Here is a 20835-nt window from a genome sequence, read left to right as displayed (position 1 = left end):
AAAGGGCTTGAAAATGCCAAGAAGCAACAAATGATTGTTCTATGCCTCTTGCCCCAAGGCTGTAGACTCTACCTTATTAGAAGAGGCCTCATCCATCTCATCCTCCCTTTTCCCTTTAATTCAGGGTCTTTTTCAGGAGCACATGAGATTCTAGTTACTATGTAAAAATCTGCTGGCCTCCCCGATCAGGAGAAATAGATGAGATACAAGTTCCTGGGGAGTGGAAGTTGCTCTTGAACAGAAGTGGGATGTGGGGATGGTCTGGGAAAGAGGATGTGGGTATGAGACAAATCACACATTTACAAGAAGGGCAGATAACATTATAGAACAAGGTAAGCCATGTGAAGGGTTAGAGATGAAGGATCAACATAGAAAGAACCATGGCGAGACCCGGAGCAAACGGACATGGATGGACAGCTGTATACATTCAGGAAGGGTGACTTATAGGGAGGGAGGTGATCAGTGTTCTGCCTCTGCATTTGGGAGCTGGCTAGCAGGTTTGTAGACTTGCCATTGTTAAGTCTGTAATATGCATCAGAGTTTAGCAGATTGATTCTGAAATTATTGAATGACATTGTGAGTCTGAGTGGTCCTTTGCGGAGGGGTGGTGGTATGGTTGATGGATGGTAGATGGGTTCTAATGGGATGCATCATAGGAAAAAGTTCTTTCTGAACCTGTAGTGATGTGGTCCTATGAATCTAAAAGTAGAAGTTAAAAAGTGAGTAAGAATATAGAGGCCCTATGATAGCCCTGTTCTGTAATACCTCATGCTTGCCATTGTATTCATTCTGTATTCTTTTCAATAATAAGTTTCCTGGAAAAGATGGATTTTGCCACTAAATTATGAGTCTCAAAGCCACAAGGGGTGGAGCACATTCTTGCTCACCCACACCTTATATGAATTATACTTTGAAATTTCTTTCAACAGAAGATGCGGGCTTTCTCTACACCGCTTTCTGGAAAAGTTTTCCTCACTTCTAACCAGAAACCCTTGAAGCCACTTTTTCTAGATTGTTGTTTTTGGTAAAGATGGTGTATCATTTTTTTTTTCCTGAAGATATTTGGAGGTTTTATCCTCACAGCGTTTCACAGAAATCAATTAAATGCACCTTTGTTTTTTGGTCATGATAGAAAGACGAACTTTGTGTGTCAGGCAGACCTGATTTTGAATGCCAGCTCCATTATTTAGTGGCCATGTTTCTGTCTCAGGGTTGTTGTCCTTGCTGTTTCTTCTTTCCAGATCTTTGCATGGATAGCTCCTTTATATCATGCAGGTCTCTGTAAACTTGCTAGCTTCCTACCCTGCTTAGTTTTTTTCATAATTCTTATGATACTTATTTGTTTGTTTTGTTGGTTTTTTGTCTGAGTAATCTTTAATTGTCTATTCTTCCATTAGAATAATAGCTGCCATAGAACACACACTCAATACACATTTATTAAATGGATGAATAAATGAGTGAATTCGTGACTTTGAAAAGTTTAGTAACTTTCTCTGAGCCTCAATTTCTTCTTTATGTTAAACAAGGTTAAATAAATCTCCCTCAAAAGATTAAAGATGAAATGACAGACAACAATACATCTAGCACCATGCCTGTCACATCAGATGCATTCAGGACTCACCATTTTTCCTTTCCTAGTTCTAAATGATTCCTTTAAAATGTTTATCTAATGGATGCTTCAGGATCTGTACTACTGAGAGATAATTAAGTTGGTATCTGATGATAACAAGTGGCCAAAAGAACCTAAAACCAGAAAACTCAATGCTTTCAATGGGTTATCTGGCAATAGGAAGAAAAAACTCAGAGAAAATTGACAAGAATGTTTTGTAAGTCATGTTTGCTGGGAGAAAACGTCAAGGTCTTTGGTTTTCTGACCTCCTCCTGTTGTGGATAAGGCAAGTTGGTACAGGCAGGTTGGGTCACTTGCCCAGTAATTAGTAGCAGAGTTGGGCTGGAACTTAGATGCTTGAGAGATGCTCTGTGCACTTGCCTCCTACACTTCACTTGCCTCCAAACAAGAATTGGTTCACACTGGTTTCAGAGTTTAGAGGCTCTACAGATGGAAAATGTTAATCATTATGGTTTCAGATTCTTGGCTGATTCCAGCTTTCTAATTCTTTAGTTATAAACATGTCTTAACCTTTGTCATAATAACACCTTAATAAAAACAAACATTTGGAGATATTTTTTCTTTCTTACTAAATTAGGTAACCTCAAAATTTTCTTTGTTTGTAGGCCTAAAATTATATTGTAGAAAACATTTAATAAAGAAGACATGTAAAAATAAGGGATGAAAACGACAGAACATAATGCTGGAAACACTTTAAGATCAAACTTAGTATCAAATCAGAGACTTATAGTCTGAAAGTGCCAACACCAATCAGTAAATGTTATGAAAAGATGAGGTAAAGCTATGAATATGATCTGAAACTGTGGTAGAAAATAAGCCCAATAATTAAAAAAGTACGATTTAAAATCTCACTTTCAGTTCTTAGTCACGGATACTTTTCTGTGAAATTTGATTTGTTCTATAATAAAAGCTTTACAAGTTTAAAATAATTAGACATGATTTATGCTAAATCAGCTTTACAGAAAGATTAAAAATAAAGTGTATATTAGATAACCACATTTTCCATGCAGCTCATTCTGGGTGGAATCATAATAGATATCTTTTTTAAGCCTAGTTCCTAAGAATGAGCTAAATGTTTTTCTAACGGGCTTCTAATAACTTTGCTGGTTCAGGTTACATTTTGATGGGGTTCTCCAAGAATAAGTTTAGTCATTAATTTCTTCCATTTCACATCCTGTTCTCATCCCCTTACGTTTCCTTTCTCTCTCACATCTCCCTTCTTCCCTCCCTCCTTCTCTTCTTTCTTCCCCCTTCCTCCTTCTCTCTTTCTTCACAGCCCCACCCCCTTGCCACTCTTCCTTCTCATTCCCATAATTTTATCTTTGCCCCTCCCTGTCCCTCTTTCATTTTCTTTATCGGGCCACGTGAATTTAAAGAAATCATATAAGTAAACAGGGGTCTTAATGTCTTTAAAAACCACATAGGTAAGCCTTTTAATTTGAAATATGCTACAATTTTTATCAGAGATGGAAATGATCTTAGATACAGATTGTAGTATATGTCATTAATGGCTCTGCTCATCCCTGTAACCACCGTCTTTGCCCTGAGACTGTGATGCTCCACTCCCTGAAAAGGCAGACATGTATTTCCCCACTCTTTGACTTTGTTTTGGCCATATGACTTGCTTTGGTCAATAGAGTGAGGCTGAGGTGCTGGTATGCCTCTTGTAAGCCTGAGAACTAAGAGGCCTTATGTGTTTCTGTTTTGCCTTCTTGTGCCTCTATCATTGCCATGAGAAGAAAATGCCCAGATTCTTCCACTGGTCACAGGAAGAGAATTGAGGACACCTGGAGCAGTACGGCCCAACCAAATTAAGCCTCAGTCAGTTGACTGGCAGCTGATACACAAATTCCTTAGCTGAATATCTGCTTATTGTTATGTACCACTGATATTTGGTAGTTGTTTATTACATAGCATTATTGTAGCAATAGGAAATTGACACACTAACTAAATGTCTTAGATTTTGAACTTTTAGAGACTTAGCCCAGAGAAGTCTAAGGTTACACGTTAGTTAATGACAGATCTGGAAGTGGGACTCAGAGCTCCAAATAGTTGGACCTATGCTTGTCCAATAAACCATTCCTTGCTGTGAAGTGTATTTTCAAACTCTTAAAACTCTTAATTTAATACCTTTTTACTGAACTTCTATTAATACCTCCTTATTATTTCTTTAACTAATTTGAATCTATCATTTCAGTAGTCAGTTGGGTTAATTTGATTATTCAATTTGTGATAAAAGGCAGAAAGCAGAAGGCAGTATTGTATTGTTAAGTCTTGCCAATCTTGCTGTGTGGGATGTGTGTGTGTGTGTGTGTGTGTGTGTCTATGTTTGTGATAGAAAGCTAAAAAATCTGTCATCATAGCTCAGTACTTGCCATAATTAAATTATAGGCCAGGTACTGTGGTAAGTACTTTTTATTCATTATTCATTTGATCTATACCAGGAGTTAAACTATGGCCTGGGACCAACTCCTGTCTGCTACCTGTTTTTGTAAATAAAGTTTTATGGGAACACAGTCATGTTCATTTGTTTACATATTTCCTATCGCTACTTTTGCGCTACAGTGGCGGGGTTGAGTAGTTGTGGTAAAGACTGTACAGCCTGCAAAGTCAAAAATATTTACTATCTGGCCCTTTACAGAAAAAGTTCTCTGATACCTTGTCTTATAAGGGTAGTTGTCAAGTATGATCTTTGAGAATTGTTGCTCTACATCTATTCTATGATATAGGTTTAATTATTATCCCCATTTTACAGATGATGGAACAAAGGCTTAGAGATAGTAACTAACTTGCCCAAAGTCTAATAGCTTGTGGGTTGTAGAGCTAAGATTCAAACTCCAGCAGAATGGCTCCAGAACTTACACTTGTTACCACTAAAAATGTCTTCCATGTTTCTTGATTTAAAAAGCTCAAAATTATAGGCCAAGATCGCTGATGAACATAGTTGGAAAAGTCCTCCAAAAAATTAGCAAATCGAATACAACAATACCTTAAAAGGATCATACACCATGATCAAATGGGATTTATTCCAGGGATGCAGGGATGGTTCAACATCTGCAAATCAGTTAATGTGATATACCACATTAACAAAATGAGGAATAAAAATCATACAATCATCTCAAAACATGCAGAGAAACCATTTGATAAATCCAACATCCGTTTATGATAAAAACTCTCAATAAAATGGAAATGAAAGGAAAGTACCTCAACATAATAAAAGCCACATATGACAAACCCACAGCCAACATCATACTTAACACTGAAAAACTGAAAGCCATTCCTCTGAGAAAAAGAAGAAGACAAGGCTGCCCACTCCCACCGCTCCTATTCAACATAGTACTGGACGTTTTGGCCAGAGCAATTACGCAAGAAATACAGACAAAGGGATCCAAATGGGAAAGGAAGTAAAACTCTCAATGTTTGCAGATGACATGATTCCATATATAGAGAACCCTAAAGAATCCACCAGAAAACTATTAGAAATAATCAACAACTACTGCAACGTTGTAGGGTACAAAATCAATTTATGAAAATCAGTTGCATTTCTACACACTAAGAATGAACTAGCAGAAAGAGAAGTCAAGAATACAATTCCATTTACAATTGCAACAAAAGGAAAAAAACACCTAGCATTTAACCAAGAAGGTGAAAGTCTTATACACTGTAAACTATAAGACGTTATGAAAGAAATCAAAGAAGACATAAAGAAATGGAAAGATATTCCATGCATGTGGATTGGAAGAATAAACATACTTAAAATGTCCATATTACCTGAAGCAATCTACAGATTCAATGCCATCCCAATCAGAATTTCAATGGCATTCTTCACGGAAATAGAACAAAGAATCCTAAAATTTATATGGAACAACAAAAGACCCCAAGAAGCCAAAGCAATCCTGAGAAAGAAGAACAAAGCTGGAGGCATCACAAACTCTGACTTCAAAATATACTACAAAGCTATAGTAATCAAAGCAGCATGATACTGGCACAAAAACAAACACACAGATCAATGGAATGGAATTGAAAGCCCAAGAATAAAACCACACATCTATGGACAGCTAATCTTTGACAAAGCAGCCAAGAAAACACACTGGAGAAAGGAAAATCTCTTCAATACTGGACAACCACCTGCAAAAGAATGAAAATAGACTATTATCTTACACTATACAGAAGAATTAACTCAAAATGGATTAAAGACTTAAGTGTAAGACCTGAAACCATAAAAGTCCTATAAGAATACACAGGCAGTAAACTCTATGACATCAGTCTTAGCAGTATCTTTTCAAATACCATGTCTGCTCAGGCAAGGGAAACAAAAGAAAAAATAAACAAGTGGAACTACATCAGACTAAAAAGCTTCTGCAAGGCAATGGAAACCATGAACAAAATGAAAAGACAACCCACCAAGTGGGAGAAAATATTTGCAAATCATAAATCCGACAAGGAGTTAATTTTCAAAATATCTAAAGAACTCACACAACTCAACAACAAAAAAATGAACAACCAATCAAAAAATGGGCCAAGGATATGAACAGACAGTTTTCCAAAGAAGATATAAAGATAACCAATGGGCACATGAAAAGAAGTTCAACATCTCTAATTGTTAGGGAAATGCAAATCAAAACTACAATGAAATATCACCTCACACCAGTCAGAATGACTATAATTAACAAGACAATAAATAACAAATGTTGGAGAGAATTTGGAGAAAAGGGAACCCTCATATACTGCTGGTGGGAATGCAAACTTGTGCAGTCACTATAGAAAACAGTATAGAGATTTCTCAAAAAATTAAAAATGGAAAAACCATATGATTCAGCTATTCCACTACTGGGTATTTATCCAAAGAACATGAAATCAATAATTCAGAGAGATCTATGCATCCCTATGTTCATCACAGCATTATTCACAATAGCCAAGATGTGGAAGCAACTTAAGTGTCCATCAATGGATGAATGGATAAAGAAGATGTAGCATATGTATGCAATGAAATACTACTCAGCAATAAAAAAAGACAAAATTGTACCATTTGCGACAACATGGATGGACCTTGAGGGTATTATGCAAGTGAAATAAGCCAGACAGAGAAAGAAAAACACTCATATGTGGAAGATAAACAAACACATGGACAAAGAGAATAGATTAGTGTTTACCAGAGGGGAAAGGAGTGGGGAGAAGGCAAAAGGGGTAAAGGGGCGCATACGTATGGTGATGGATAGACCAGACTATTGGTGGTGAACACAATGCTGTCTATACAGAAACTGATATATAATAATGTACACCTGAAATTTAAATGATGCTGTAAGACAATATGACCTCAGTAAAATAATTTTTTAAAAAAGAAAGCTCTGAACACTCAGCACAGTCCCTTCCCTCTCTCCCACTTAGAACAGAATTTTCTATGCTCACTTTTATTCTATTCACTGTTCTTTCTTAGTTCTGTAAACATGGACCAGTTTATCTGCAAACCTGCTTTTCATAAAGTTACATAAAACACAGCCAGGAGAAAGGAACTGTGCAGAGAGGATAACTTAGACCTTTCTGGGCAAGGCTTTCCACTTACTGCTAAGTAGGAAGAGGAGAGAAGGCAGAACTTGGGAGTCTGGGGAAGGTTGGCTCAGTTGGCTAGGGTAGGTGGCAGGAAGATTTGACCCAAGACTGGACTTTGCCCTGTTCCATGTCCTTAGGTAAGGAATATCCCAGAGGTGGCTCTTCCACATCCTGGTCCATGAGAGGCACTGAGAATTGGTCAAAACACACTTTCTGACTGAGCTTAGAGACAGCCTCAGTCTCCTTCTTAAGGCTGGGTCCTGTATAGTCACTCCACATAAAGGATGTGGCATCTATGATGAAACCTTATTACCATCCTGACTTTATGTTATACCTGTAACCCCATCTGTGCAACAGGTGTGAGTCTCTCAGACACAGAGACTGTATATGACTCATTCCCAGTCCTGGAAAAACAACTCCTGGCATGTCTGTGGAGTTTTCATTGGTTGAATTAATTAGGAAAGATTTGCATATTTTTCCTCCTATGCATATGAAATTGAACCTTCTTTTGTTATCCATGCCCTGTAGACACAGAATGTGTAGTAATTAATTACATGGGTTCTGGAGTCATACTATCTGGGTTTGACCTTCTAGCGGTATTGTGAGGATCAGATGATTTAATATAAGTAAAATACATTTAACAGTACCCAGATTATAGTAATGCTCAGTGAATATCTGTTGTTATTATTATTAGTACACTGTGGCAGAGTCCTTGTTTAGGAATACGTTAATTGTTTAAAATGAGGAATTTCAGGCTGCCAGCTCCAGCAGCAAGGGGTTTAAGTATCCTGAATTACCTTCCTGTCGAAAACAACCAAAAGAAATAGATAGAATATAAAGAATATTTAAGAAATGCATCTCTGAGCCAGAAAGAAAGGAAGACATCCACAGATGTTAAAAATTAAGTGGAAATGGGACCCTTGAGGGCAAATGATCATCAAGGCATATTTCATTTGCAGTTGTCTGATAAACCTTGATGACCTTGAAGTTTTGTTTTAATGGATGCATAGGACTTAGGAGACAAGGAATAAAGCCTAAGGTTGGCCTAAGGTGGGGATCTCAGGAAACCTACACAAGAGGCTAGGACACCAAAGAGTCATGTCTTCAATTTAAGGCTAAATTGAAAATGAATTGCTCTGTAGAATGGGACAACAAGGCAACTTGTCTGGTTTGGCCTTAGTTTGAGTATAGGAAAAATAAATCTCCCCTAAGAATTTATAACCACAAGCCAGTCCTCTCTGGGGTTTAAGCCTGAATGGAAAGTCTGAGTTGCAAAAAGAAATGGTGAGCAAATATGTAATTAAATATGTGGTTAAATAAAAACAAATATTGACCATATGCAATAACAGTAGTGATGATAATGCCTAATTGATAGGACAAATCAAAACAAGATAGAACCAAAATACTAGACAGCTGTGGCATTTAAGTTCAGGGAGTGATGCTGATTGGAGTTAAAACATTCTAAGATCTGTGTAGTGTCTAAGAGGAAGGTAAAAATATTTGTGAAATTTAGAGTTTGTTAAGTATGTATGCTGAGAAATCTAGGTTAACCACTAAAAGAGTAGACACAACAAGCTTTCCCTTTCCTGAACTCCTTTTGAAATTCTTCTCAAGTACGAGGATTGGCACTGAAGTAGCATTGTCCAAGCCCCAACAGTTAAGACACAAGGAGAAGCAAAAGTTTTTTACAACATAAAATATTCACTAATGAGTTGGCTAGTAATGAAATTAGTCCCCATGTAAATATCCTTCTCTCTCTTCTGTAAGTCTATGGTTGTGAAGATTTGAATACAAACTAAATTGAGTGGCACAAATCTTGCAAAAGAATCAAGATGTATTAAGGAGTGTGTGAAAGTACAATTGGAGAATCACACAAACTTTTTGAAAAAGGAGCGTGAGGCAGATTCAGATCAATTGACAATGGAAGAAGAGAGAATCAACAAAGATGATAACGTAATTGGATGATTCAAAGGAGAATGATTTGATACACAGAGATTAAGAAGGCCCTTGAGAAAACTGAGGAATCTCTCTCTAATTGTACTAATTATGGAAAAAGCTAAGATGCTGAACAAGGGACCCTGAAATACAATAACTTAAAGAAGACAGAAGTCATGTCTCTCTCATATGACAGTCTAGCTCTGTGAGGTCAGGCCCTTCCATCCTGTTGCTCTTCCTTCTTCTAGGGAGCAATGCTCATCTATGTAGTCAAAGCTAAATCATGTGGCATATCCATATTTCAGTTTAAAGGAGGAGGAAAGAGAGGAAGTCTAGGGCAAGCAATTTCCTTTTGAGTGAGTGATTAAGAAGATATTTATATAAAACGTCCTCTCACGTTCCACCGGAGAGAACTAAATCACATGACCACACCTGCTAGTGAACCTGGGAAATGTAGTCTCTCCCTGGAAGACAAAGGGCCTAAGAATAAGAGGAGAGTAGATTTTTGGGGGACAACTAGTAATCTGCCCCACGAATATTTGTACAAAATTGACTCTCTGATCATGCTCTGAAAAAACATGACGTAAAGAGTGATGTACCTCTAATTAGGTAAGATGAATTATGCCCACCCAAATCGATACCTGACTCATTCTTTAACTTAAAAATGATCACACATATCATTATTACTCACATTTTGTGGATTAGATAAAATAAACATTTTAAAAAATAAACAAAGGAGAGTTTACTAGATTACTAGGTACTTAATAGTCTTTGTTTTGTTCTTTTATTTTCTAGTAAAATGACTAGAAAATTCTTATTTCTCCTCCACATCTGTATCTGGTATGATTCTGCTCTACAATCTCTGTGTTCAAGAATTGTAACCAACTAATTTCTATTTTTCTATTTTTAACCTCTCGCTATTTTGGCCCAAGAATGGTAATTTGATTTCAATTTGTGGTTCCTCTTTTTACTCAGGTTGCAGCTAAGTTCTAAGAGCTTACACAGCACCCAGAAATTATTGGGGCTCCATCTAGCCTGACATTTGCTGGCACAGCTATCATCCATCCGGGCCTCATTCATTCAAAAAATAATTAAAACACCTACAGTTGCCAGGCACTGAGAAACACTTCAATCCCTTCTCTTATGGAACATGTAGTCTTGGGAATTTTGGTGCATTGTGAAGAATTCTGGCCAAGGGCATGGTCAAGCATGCACGCTTGTTAGAGGGAGAAGTCAATTTAAAAGACTGGCTCAAAGTGAGGAGGAAGAAAATGACCAAATGGAAATCTGGGGATTACTTATGATTTTCCATTTTCAATGGATTTTCATTCCACCATGATCTATGAAAATTGAGTGAGGGTGAAATTTGCAGTCAGAAACGACTTAGAGAAATGTATATGTGAGAAAGAGTGACTTCTGTTTCTCCTGGGGAATTCCTCTTTTGATGTTGGGTTGGAGGGAAGGAGACCGCTATAAATATGCAACCTAATGCATATGGTTTAACACACCTCTTACCACAGGACTGTAACTTTCTAGTTTGCTGTGGGATAACAAAGGGAGTATGAGCCACAGTTCTGAAAGTTGCTTAGAGTCTCTAGTCAAAGAAAAATTACAGCCAGGACAAGCAGGAAATAGAACTTTACTAATAAAATACTGTGGCGGAAATAAAGCATAACCATGAAGAAAGGTAGTTTATAGATAGGCAGAGAGGAGGGGAAGATGATTATAAGACGGGAGAACAGTGTGGTGCATTAATTGCAAAAGGGTGGCAAGAAACATAATAGTGGGCAGAGGTCTAGGTGACAGGGAGGATAGGCCTGGCTGGAGCCCAGATTTGCGTGGGAAAGTTTGCTACTGTGGCCATGCTCTCTCCATCTGTTCAAACCCACTGCCACACACTCAGTTTAATCTCATGACTCTTCTCTAAAGCCTCATGAGTGAGAACACTGGCTTTGAAGCCAGATAGACATGAGTTTGAATTGTGGCTCTACTATTTACCGGTACGTGAACTTGGAGAAATTACTGAACCTCTCTGAACCTCAGTTTCCTCATTGCCTTACAGAGTTTTGATGATTGTAATGAGCCACCATGTACAAAGGTATCCAACAGAGTTTTCAAAGTACTGCAGAGAGCGTCTATCACCATTATGGCCTACCAATGAGGTGATGAGTGCCGGGACCTGGGTGGGAGCATAGGCCAGAAAGGATGAAGTGCTTTAGCTTCAGACAGTCCTGAGTTCACATTCCAGCTACACCACTTCCTCTCTAATTCCCAATCTGCAGGGATTACATGAGATCATGATTATAAAGTGCTCTGCATAGGCCTGGTATACCAGTAGTGCTTTTAAAACATGCTTCCTTCCCCATCACTTTTCCATTCTTTTTGTCTTTTCTCCCCAGCAGACATCTTCCAGTCTTCTAGTTATGTGTTTGTGCATAGAGTGGGTCAATGGACAATGACTAGAGTGGTCATGTCTTAGCTTGCCTGGACAGTTCTGGTGCATGCTGTCGACTCAGCGTTATTTTGAATAGTCTTCCCTTTCACTCATAAAGTGCCCTGGTTTGGTAATAAATTACTCTCGTACCACCTTCAGCTTTCTGCCCTCCTGTCTAGCATTCTAGTCATGATCTCAGGCTGCCTTTTCTGAGGAGGAAATCACCTGGGGGCTTTGGGCCGAGGCCTATTGCACCACAGTTGCTGTGGAGTAGACAGGCATCCCCCCAGGCAACCCCCTCATTTGTGTGTTCTTCATTGTCGGGTCCCCAGGGTTAAATGGCCACATATTCTTTCCCCTGGGGTTTCTCTTTTCGTGGAGCTTTTACAGAATTGAGATAGAGATACACAATAGAGTTTCTCCCCTCCCATTTCCTATTTGTTTCCAGCCAATCGTTTTTCTGGTTGTCTGGATTTCTACGAAGTGTTTGGGAAAAGGAAGAAGAGGAATGAAAATAATGTCCAAGAGGAAATTACAACTCTACAACAGATCAGAAATGGTCCTAACCTTCGTGGGCATGTGAAAGCTGGTCTTAGCCCTCCTCAGTGATTTATCTCTTCCATTGAACTCATGAAATCCACCTTTGTCTAGTCTTCTCGTGCCTCCTTTTATATTCTTGGGACTTTATGGAATGGTTTCTCCACTATTTTGTTTAAGTAAGTTTTGGGGGAACCTAGTGGGTGCTCAATAAATATTCTTTTGTAGAGTGGTGGCAAGCCACAAAAATGGACTGAAAAGGCGCAAATTCCTGACAGTGTTTTTTAAAGACTTATTCCCACTGAGACATTCTGGTCTAATCAGAATGAAACTCCAGATAATAATGTAATAAGAGTAAACACTTACTAAAATCTATGTGCCAGGTACTTTACGTGCATTATCTCACAGACATCTCACAGCAACCCTGTGAAGTTAGGGTCTAGACATGATCATCATATTCTTTCCCACATTTATTAATGAGGAAACCTAGGCTTAAAAAAAATAAAAAATTTGCTCAGTTACTCCGATAATTATTCCATTATGACTGAAAAAGCAGCTCGTCTCCAGAACTCTTGCTCAGTTATACTAGACTGTCTCCTCAGACTGCAGGAACTGAGGACCCCACCCCACAGGTGGAGCCAGGATCCAAACTGGAGAAAGCCTGCCTGGGGTAGTCTGAATTTTGGGTAGAGTACCCCGACACTTCTGAAAAAAGCCACAAAACTTTAGCCACTTCTACTTGTCTCTCCGTGGTTTGGCTTGTGACATGCTTCCTCTGATATCTTTTCATACCCGTCTTAATGATCACGTCCTCCTTTTACCTTGGAAAGTTATTGAAAAGACACCATTTTGGTGACTGTTCAGAAGAGTTCCCTCCCCCCCATCCGGTTGGCACTGATTTTTTACTGCAGTTTCTTCTGGCCAAAGGGCATACCATGATAGAGAAGGGAGAATATCACCAAAGGCGTTCTGACATGAGAGTGTGCCCTGGGATGCTGGAGGAGGCTGCTGCACCTGGGTGGGCTCAAGAAAGGAATTTTCCAGGGATTTAAGCTAAAATTTCTCAATCTTGCTGATTATGAACTAGTTCTTCCTGAAGGGGCAATGCTCTTGAATAACCTCACCTTTGGCTTTCTGGTATCAAGATCTCTACGACCTGATTGCATCATGTGTGGTTATGTTTTTTCACTGATGCAACTAACTTCCCCTGATTAAGATTGGGACTTTTTCTCTTTGGTCATTTCAGACCCTTTCAGTGGAGTTTTTGTGTCTTGTCTTTTGCCTCTGATGTTTCCTTTACTTAGTCAGGATTTATTTCAGGTTTACTTATTATTCCTCCTCCCACTCCTTAATTTTTAGACATCTGAGAATATCCATCATAGGCAAGCAGCTTTCATTCTAGTATGTAGTTTTAACAATGAGAAATGAAGCTAGGACCAAAGCCTAAGGCCAATTGGAGGGAGAAAATATACCTTTTAGATGAGTTCTTTCAGTTGGAGTAAATCCAGGATCATAATCCTACAATATTCTGAGCTTCGGAGGTGACCAACTATAACATTAGCTAACGTTCACTGAACATTTATTATATGCTATGTCGTGCACATTGCCTGTCTTGTTTCACTTAACCCTTATACAAACTCTGAGCAGGAAACTTTCCATTTTCAAGAGCACAAAATCAAAGCTGAGAGAAATTAAGTGCCTTGCCAAAGGGTCACACAACTAGTAAATGGTGGTCCTGAGATTAGAACTCACAATCTTAACCTCTGTACTGCTGTGTAAAGGAAAATATCACACGGAGTGAATTAGCCAAATGACCTTGGCCAAGTTACATAACCTCTCTGTGCTTAGTTTCCTCATCTGTAAAATGGGTAAAATGGGGAGATTAAAATGACTTGGAGTCATTTGAAGCACATCTGTGCTGCTTAAGTGAGGAGCTGTCCAACACTGAGCTCTTGATTTGCAAACTGCCTCCCCTCATCTGCTCCTCCTTGCTCTTCCTGTTAGCTCAGTTAGTGGCACCACTATACAGTTACTCAGCCAAACCACTCGGAAGTCACCTTCTGTTCCTTGATTTCCTTCACTAATCATATCTAACCCAGAGAGTCTTATTGCTCTACCTCCAAAGCATGTCCCAAGTCTGACCATTTGTCACCATCTCTATTGCCACAACTCTAGTAGCCACGGTACTTTACATTCTTGCCTGGACTATTGAGTGTTACTGCTTACATAAGTTGTTAGTATTAGTCAATCTTCTACACAGGTTAAAAAAAAGAAAGCAAACAAGTAAACTTTTCTCTCTTTTATTTTTCTGAGTAGTAACTAAAAGACCAGTGAAAAATATTTTTTACTAACCTTGTAATAACAGAATCTCACATTTTACACATTATGAAGGGGCTTTAATATAACGTATAAGTTAGAGGTGGAGGCAGCTAGGAAACATCAAAGGTAGGTTTTTTGTAAGTTAGACGAATTTTTTCCTTCATAGAATTTTGTCCAGGGATGGAAGATGAGGTCTTAGTAACTGGAGAGTGTAAGAAGAGGGGGCTTCTATGTATAAGAATCCCTAGAATTTTTTCATTGGTGGGCATTGAATTGGCTCTTCCCTTGCCACCTGGAAACTGTGATGAAGTCGGTAGGGACCCTTGAGATAGAGATTTTGGGCTCCTTGTTGCTTTAGTAGACATTTCTAGTAGCTGTGGAGGGGATCTAACCCACAGCAAATAGGAACAGAGATGTAAAGAGGTCAGTCTGAAATGTCAAGGTGATTAGTCCATGCAAGGGTCCTGAAGACTCAGGAAAAACAATGGTTCAAAGACAGAACTGCTGACAAAGGTGACAAGCATCAACCTGCACCAATTTTTGGAGGATCTGTGCTCTCCCTGGCATGCCCAGAAACACCTGAGGACCACACTGTGGGGTGAGATAGGGTCAAGCTACCATGTAGATTAAGGTCTATGTAGCCCAGCACTATCCAATAGAAACATGACAATGTAATCTAAAATTTTTTAGTAGCCATATAAAAAAGTAAAAAGAAATAGGTGTAATTAATTTTAATAATGTTTCATTTGACCTAATAGATCCAAAATATTATCCCTTCAATATGTGGCACTAGCCTAGTGGTGTGCTGGTACAGCAGCAAAAAAAAAAGTTCCAATTTGTGGTGTTTACCAATTTGCACAGTGTAAATACTCTCACCATGGTCAATTTCAAGCTACAATAATGATAATAATAATGACAACTAACAATTACTGAGGGCTACCATATATCAGACACTATTTGTTTCTCTCTTTCTTTCTCTATATATAATCTTGACCTATCTATCTATCTATCTATCTATCTATCATCTATAGTAGATGACTAAAGGAAGGCTGAGAGGTTAAATAACTCGTCCAGTGGTAAATAGCACAGCTTGATTTGCAGACAGGTCTTCTGACTTACCCAGAGTGTCAAGAATAAAAGCAAAGTGGTATCAAAGAAGGGTGGGGAATCAAGGAGCAAAGGTGTAGAAAGAAAGAAGGATGGAAGCTCTGAAGAACTAGAATAAAACTACAGCCATTGATCCAATCTAATTCAGCTCCTGTATTGAGCACAGCCATGGCCTGGTGCTGGGGGAGTGGTGACATGAAGATGGATGGAACCTAGAGTCTCTCCCCCATGGGGAGATAGGCACGTACATGCAGAACTCTGGCACAGGGCAGACTGTGATCTGTGCTACGGGAAGAGCCTAATCCTTTTCCCCTAGACTGAGCTTAGAGCAGAAGGAAGGTGGTGTGGTGGAGAATACCACACTGGGGCAGAGGGATTTGGGGGCACTGGAGCCTGAGCAATTCCTCCCAGGTCATCCTTTGGGACTTCTGGGTCAGTGATGAAACAGGAAATTGAGATCTAGTTTCCAAGTTTAACCAAGACAAGTTGAGAAGTTTGAGCCAGCATATGAAGGAAAAAGAGCAGGGACTGCAGAAAGTACCCAGGAACACAGCAGAAAGTAGGAACGGGAGGCCTAGAGGAGTTCCCTAAGCCAATTTGCATAACGCGGTAGGGTTTTTTGTGTGTGTGAGTTTTGCAGAAGGGACGTACCCCAAGGACTTATTAGTACAGCTTAGGGAGGCAGAAATGAGTGGACGAATGATATACAGTGGTATTGGGGGTAGGGAGATAAGGGAATACTCCCTTCAAAAAGAGAGAGACTGTTGACTAGACCTCCAGAAAGCTTTAAAAGGTGGTTAATGTAACATGTTAGTGAAAGAATAAACACTGAAAAGCCTGTACGGGGTTTAAGAAAACACAAAACAATAACACCTGTTAAGGGCCCACTCTGTCTAGACACATTGTTGCTCAGTGTATCATATAGATTATTTCACTCTAGCTCCAAAATAAGAAGTGTATTAATAAAAGAGTTCCTTAGAAGGATGTTGAAAATGATCATAACAAGAGTTTTATCTTGATAACAAGATGTATTTACAAGATGTAGATATATATACATATCTACCTTCAGATATATATATCAGATGTACATATCTGAAGGTAAGAACAAGAGAGAGTTTAAGAAACAATGCTCTTTCGGTACAATTTTTATAATTTCTAGCTGTCTTAGTCTGCTTTGGCTGCCATAACAAAATACCATAGACTGAGTAGGTAAACAACAGAAATTAATTTTTTCAGAGTTTGGAGGCTGGAAGGCCGAGCTCAAGGAGCCAGCAAGGTCAGGTTGTGGTGAGGGCTCCCTTTCTGTCTTGCAGAGGGCTGCGTTCTCACTGTATCTTCACTTGGCAAATACAGAGAGAGAGCAAGCTCTATGGTGGGATCTTCTTATAAGGACACTTATCCCATCAGACTAGGGCCCCACTCTCATGACCTAATTACTTCCCAAAGGCCCCATCTCCAAATACCATCATATTGGGAGTTAGGGCTTCAAGATATGAATTTTGGAGGGACTCAGATATTAGTCTATAACACCAGCTATTGAAGGTTTGTTACAGTTAAACAAACAGAAAAACTCAGATGATTTTGGTTTAAATCTCAACACTATTGTGGTTACGTTACTCTGAGATTCTGGTTCCTCATGTTAAACATGTGGTTAGTAATAACCATGTGCAGTGTTCCCAGGAGGACTGAATGAAAACAGGCTTTTATGTCTGGTACACAGAAGGAGCAAAAAATATATGATATATTCCCATTCACCAATCATTTCGAAAAAAATAAGATCTAATTGATAGGAAGAAATTATTCTCTCCTATTGAATTAGTGACTACGTGCATTTGGCATGTTTAATATCTGTTAGATATATTGATTGTTTACTAAGTGCCCAGGCAAGACAGAGAGCTTATATTTTCATTTAAAAAATCAATAGTATCACATCGAGTTTAAGAATAGGCTCCAGAGTAGAAGGACCTGCATTCAGATCCCAGCTCTATCATGTACTAATTGTGTGACCTTAGCCAAGTTAGTTCCTCTCCAAGCCTCAATTTCTCTCAATTATAGAATGGGGAGAAGAATAGTACTCTCCTCATAGATTAGTTGTCGGGCAGTGGAGAGGCATTTCAGGCAGGACAACAAGAAATGCAAAGACTGAGAGAGTGAACATCATATTGCCTCATTCACGGTCAATTATGAATGTGGACATCTACACGAGGGTTTCTCAACCTCAGCACTATTGATATTCTAGACTGATAATCCTTTGTTGTAGTGGGATTGTCCCATGCCTTGTAGGATGCTTATTAGCATCCCAGTCTCTACCCACTAGATACCAGTAGCACGACACCCCAAATTCAGTCAACCAAAAATGTCTCTAGACATTACCAAATGAGTCCTCAGGGGCAAAATTGCCCCTAGTTGAGAGTCACTGGGTTTATACTAATTCCAATTTATACCCAACTAAATATATTTTAGAAAGAGGAAGGAATCTCTTATGTACTCAATTTAGATTTGCTTTTGGAATGATTACTATTTAATGAAAATTATCTTTGGGGGATGAGTAAAGGTTCTGTATGTGATGGTGATTTCATGAGTGTATACAACTGTCAAAATTCATCTAACTGTTCACTTTAAATAGATACAGTTTATTGTCTGTAATTATGTTTCAATAAAGTTGATCTTTTAAAAAGAAAATTCTCTATATTCTGCTATGAATTGAAAGATCTACTTACAAATTTTTATATATTCTTGGCATTGCATACATATTTTAAATACACGACTTAAAATGCAATTTTGTGAGTGTGAAAAACCTGTCTAGATATTTGCTTTCCATAGTGAAATAGTACTTCATGGCCATATTTCCGCAGAGAGAAAAACTGTTGTGGCTGTTTTGTGCCACGAAGTTTTAGAATCTATCATCACACCCTAAAATAACTTCCAGCGGTCAATTCCAGATAAAGCAAAGTGGCAAACATGAAGAATGAAGGGGAAAATCAGCACCGGAAGAAAAGGGGTTGATAAGAGGGGCTAATGCGTCTGAAACTTGAATGGAATATTATTACACGAGTTCACATTTGCATTTGAACTAATGGTGTACATCCGGTTTCAATGAAAAGTACACATTTCAGGTTTGCTAATCTTTCACGTCTGAGATCAAAGTCCAGTGGTCAGGAGACTTCTGTATTTAATAGTGCCATTTTCAGTTTTGTTTAGACTCTCATTCATTTCTGGTCCTGAAAATAGTATGCTTCAGATCTACTGCAAGCAAATTCAATTGAATTTGGCAAATCTTTATAGAAAGACTCTATCTGAGTGAGTGCAATACAGAACTTGTGACCTCAGGACCCTGTGACATCACGGCGAAGACTGAAATAAATTTAAGTAGTTATACGACAAGACAGAGCATGATAAATGCTCTCAGTGCAGGGGTGGAGACAACTGCATTCTTCTGGGGGGTCCAGGGAAGGCTTTTCCTTATAGAAATGTAACAGTGAAGAGATTTTATGAGGCCATTTGGGGAGATGCACAAATCTGGCTTTTCTGGAAGCTTTTAGAAATACAGATTCACAAGGCACTACTCCAAACTTCTCTAATCAGAATTTTTAGAGTGAGAGAATTAGGAATCTGCATCTTTCAAAAGCTTTCCTAGTGATTCTGATGATCAACTGGGCTTTGGGTCCTACCGATCTTACAAATCCCCTTCTCCATGTGAGGATCCCCTGAACAGTATTCCTTCTGGGTTTTTGCTTTTGTTTTTTTTCCGAGGAAGGTTCGCCCTGAGCTAACATCCATTGCCCATCCTCTTCTTTTTCCCTTGAGCAAGATTAGCCCTGAGCTAACATCTGTGCCAATCCTCCTGTATTTTTTGCTTGTGGGATGCCTCCACAGCATGGCTGATGAGTGGAGCAGGTCCTCACCAGGATCTGAATATGTGAACCCCAGTCTATCGAAGCGGAGTGCAGGGAACTCTAACCACTAGCCCATGGGGCAGTCCCTTTCACAGTTTCTGTTTAGCCTCTTCTGGAACACTGAAAGCTCACTACCTCACAAGGCAGCCAGCCTTTCATGGAAATTGTGGAGCGTGTAGGAGTTTGATTGTCGGAGATGGAGTGTAAAGATATTTGAGGCAAAGTGCTATCAGAAATAATCAGGAAATAGAGGGAGATAAGTTTGGAAAAGACACTTGGGGTTCCATTGTGGAATAACCTGAATATCAAGCTAAAGAATCTCAACTTTATCTTCTATGAGGTACAGGCCCTTGACAGGATCTTGGTCATCACTGGGTTTAAAGAGCCTGCCAAAGCAGAATGGATTGGAGATCAAGAGAATGAAGGCAGGGAGAACATCTGGACCTTTCATTCAAGAGTTCAAGTGAGGAGTAATAAGGACTTGGGTCAGAAGCAGTCGGAATGGCAAAGCAGAGGAAAGTATGAGCCATATTACAGGCATAGCTCTACAAAGCTTGACAGATTGAAGGCAAGGAGGAGTCAAAGCTGATTCTAGGGTCTTGAGATCCCAGAGTGCTGAAAACATTCACCAGAATGGGGACATTAGGATCAAAAACAGGTTGAGAAGGCAGATGCAAATCAGGTTTTTGACATTTGCAATGCATTTGTTCCCATCACCTCCCATCTCACTCTGTCACCTATGCCAGGGCAGAGCTTGATAATGACTTTCTTGGTGTGCTCAGAGATTGACACAGAGCAGGCTCTTAAAACGTTTGGTGAATGAATAGCCCCTGTAAGTGCCTTCTCCTCTCTGCTTTAGTTTAAGACCTTATTATTTCTCCCTTGAATAATCGCAAACCCAAGGACCGCCCCAGCTCATACTGCTATCTTTGTGTGAATTAGAACAAGCTTTCCTCTATGAGTTTATAAATTAGAAAACAGGGCCTTTATCTGGCTGGATGCAGCCCTTTGTTCAGGGCTTGGGAAGCAGAGCACACTTTTCTTGGAAGACAAAATCTCCCCTTCCCGTAGGACAAAACTTCCCGCTCCAGGATGGAGGGCTTGGAGAGCTGACTGCAGAGGTGGGTGTTAGATCCTACTCATCTCCTCAGCTGGTACAGGGCACCCTGGAAACGACCCCCAGCTGGTCTCCTCGATCCCATCCTGCCATTTCTATTTCACTCAGAGTGATTTTTTTCTAAAATGTAATCAGATCACATTCTGCTTCAAACCTTTCTGTTTGCCCAGTGCCCTCAGGATAAAGTTCAAAGTTCTTAACTCGTAACAAAAGTCCATTTATGACAGCTTCTCAGCCTCTTCCCTGGGCGATTCTCCTCCATCCTCCTCTCCAGTCGCAGTTCCCCGAGTGGGCAGTGCACTAGTAGGCT

This window comes from Equus quagga, chromosome 13 (genome assembly GCF_021613505.1).
Source record: "Equus quagga isolate Etosha38 chromosome 13, UCLA_HA_Equagga_1.0, whole genome shotgun sequence".
NCBI classification, from domain to species: domain Eukaryota; kingdom Metazoa; phylum Chordata; class Mammalia; order Perissodactyla; family Equidae; genus Equus; species Equus quagga.
Note: the sequence above shows the minus strand (reverse complement) of the source record.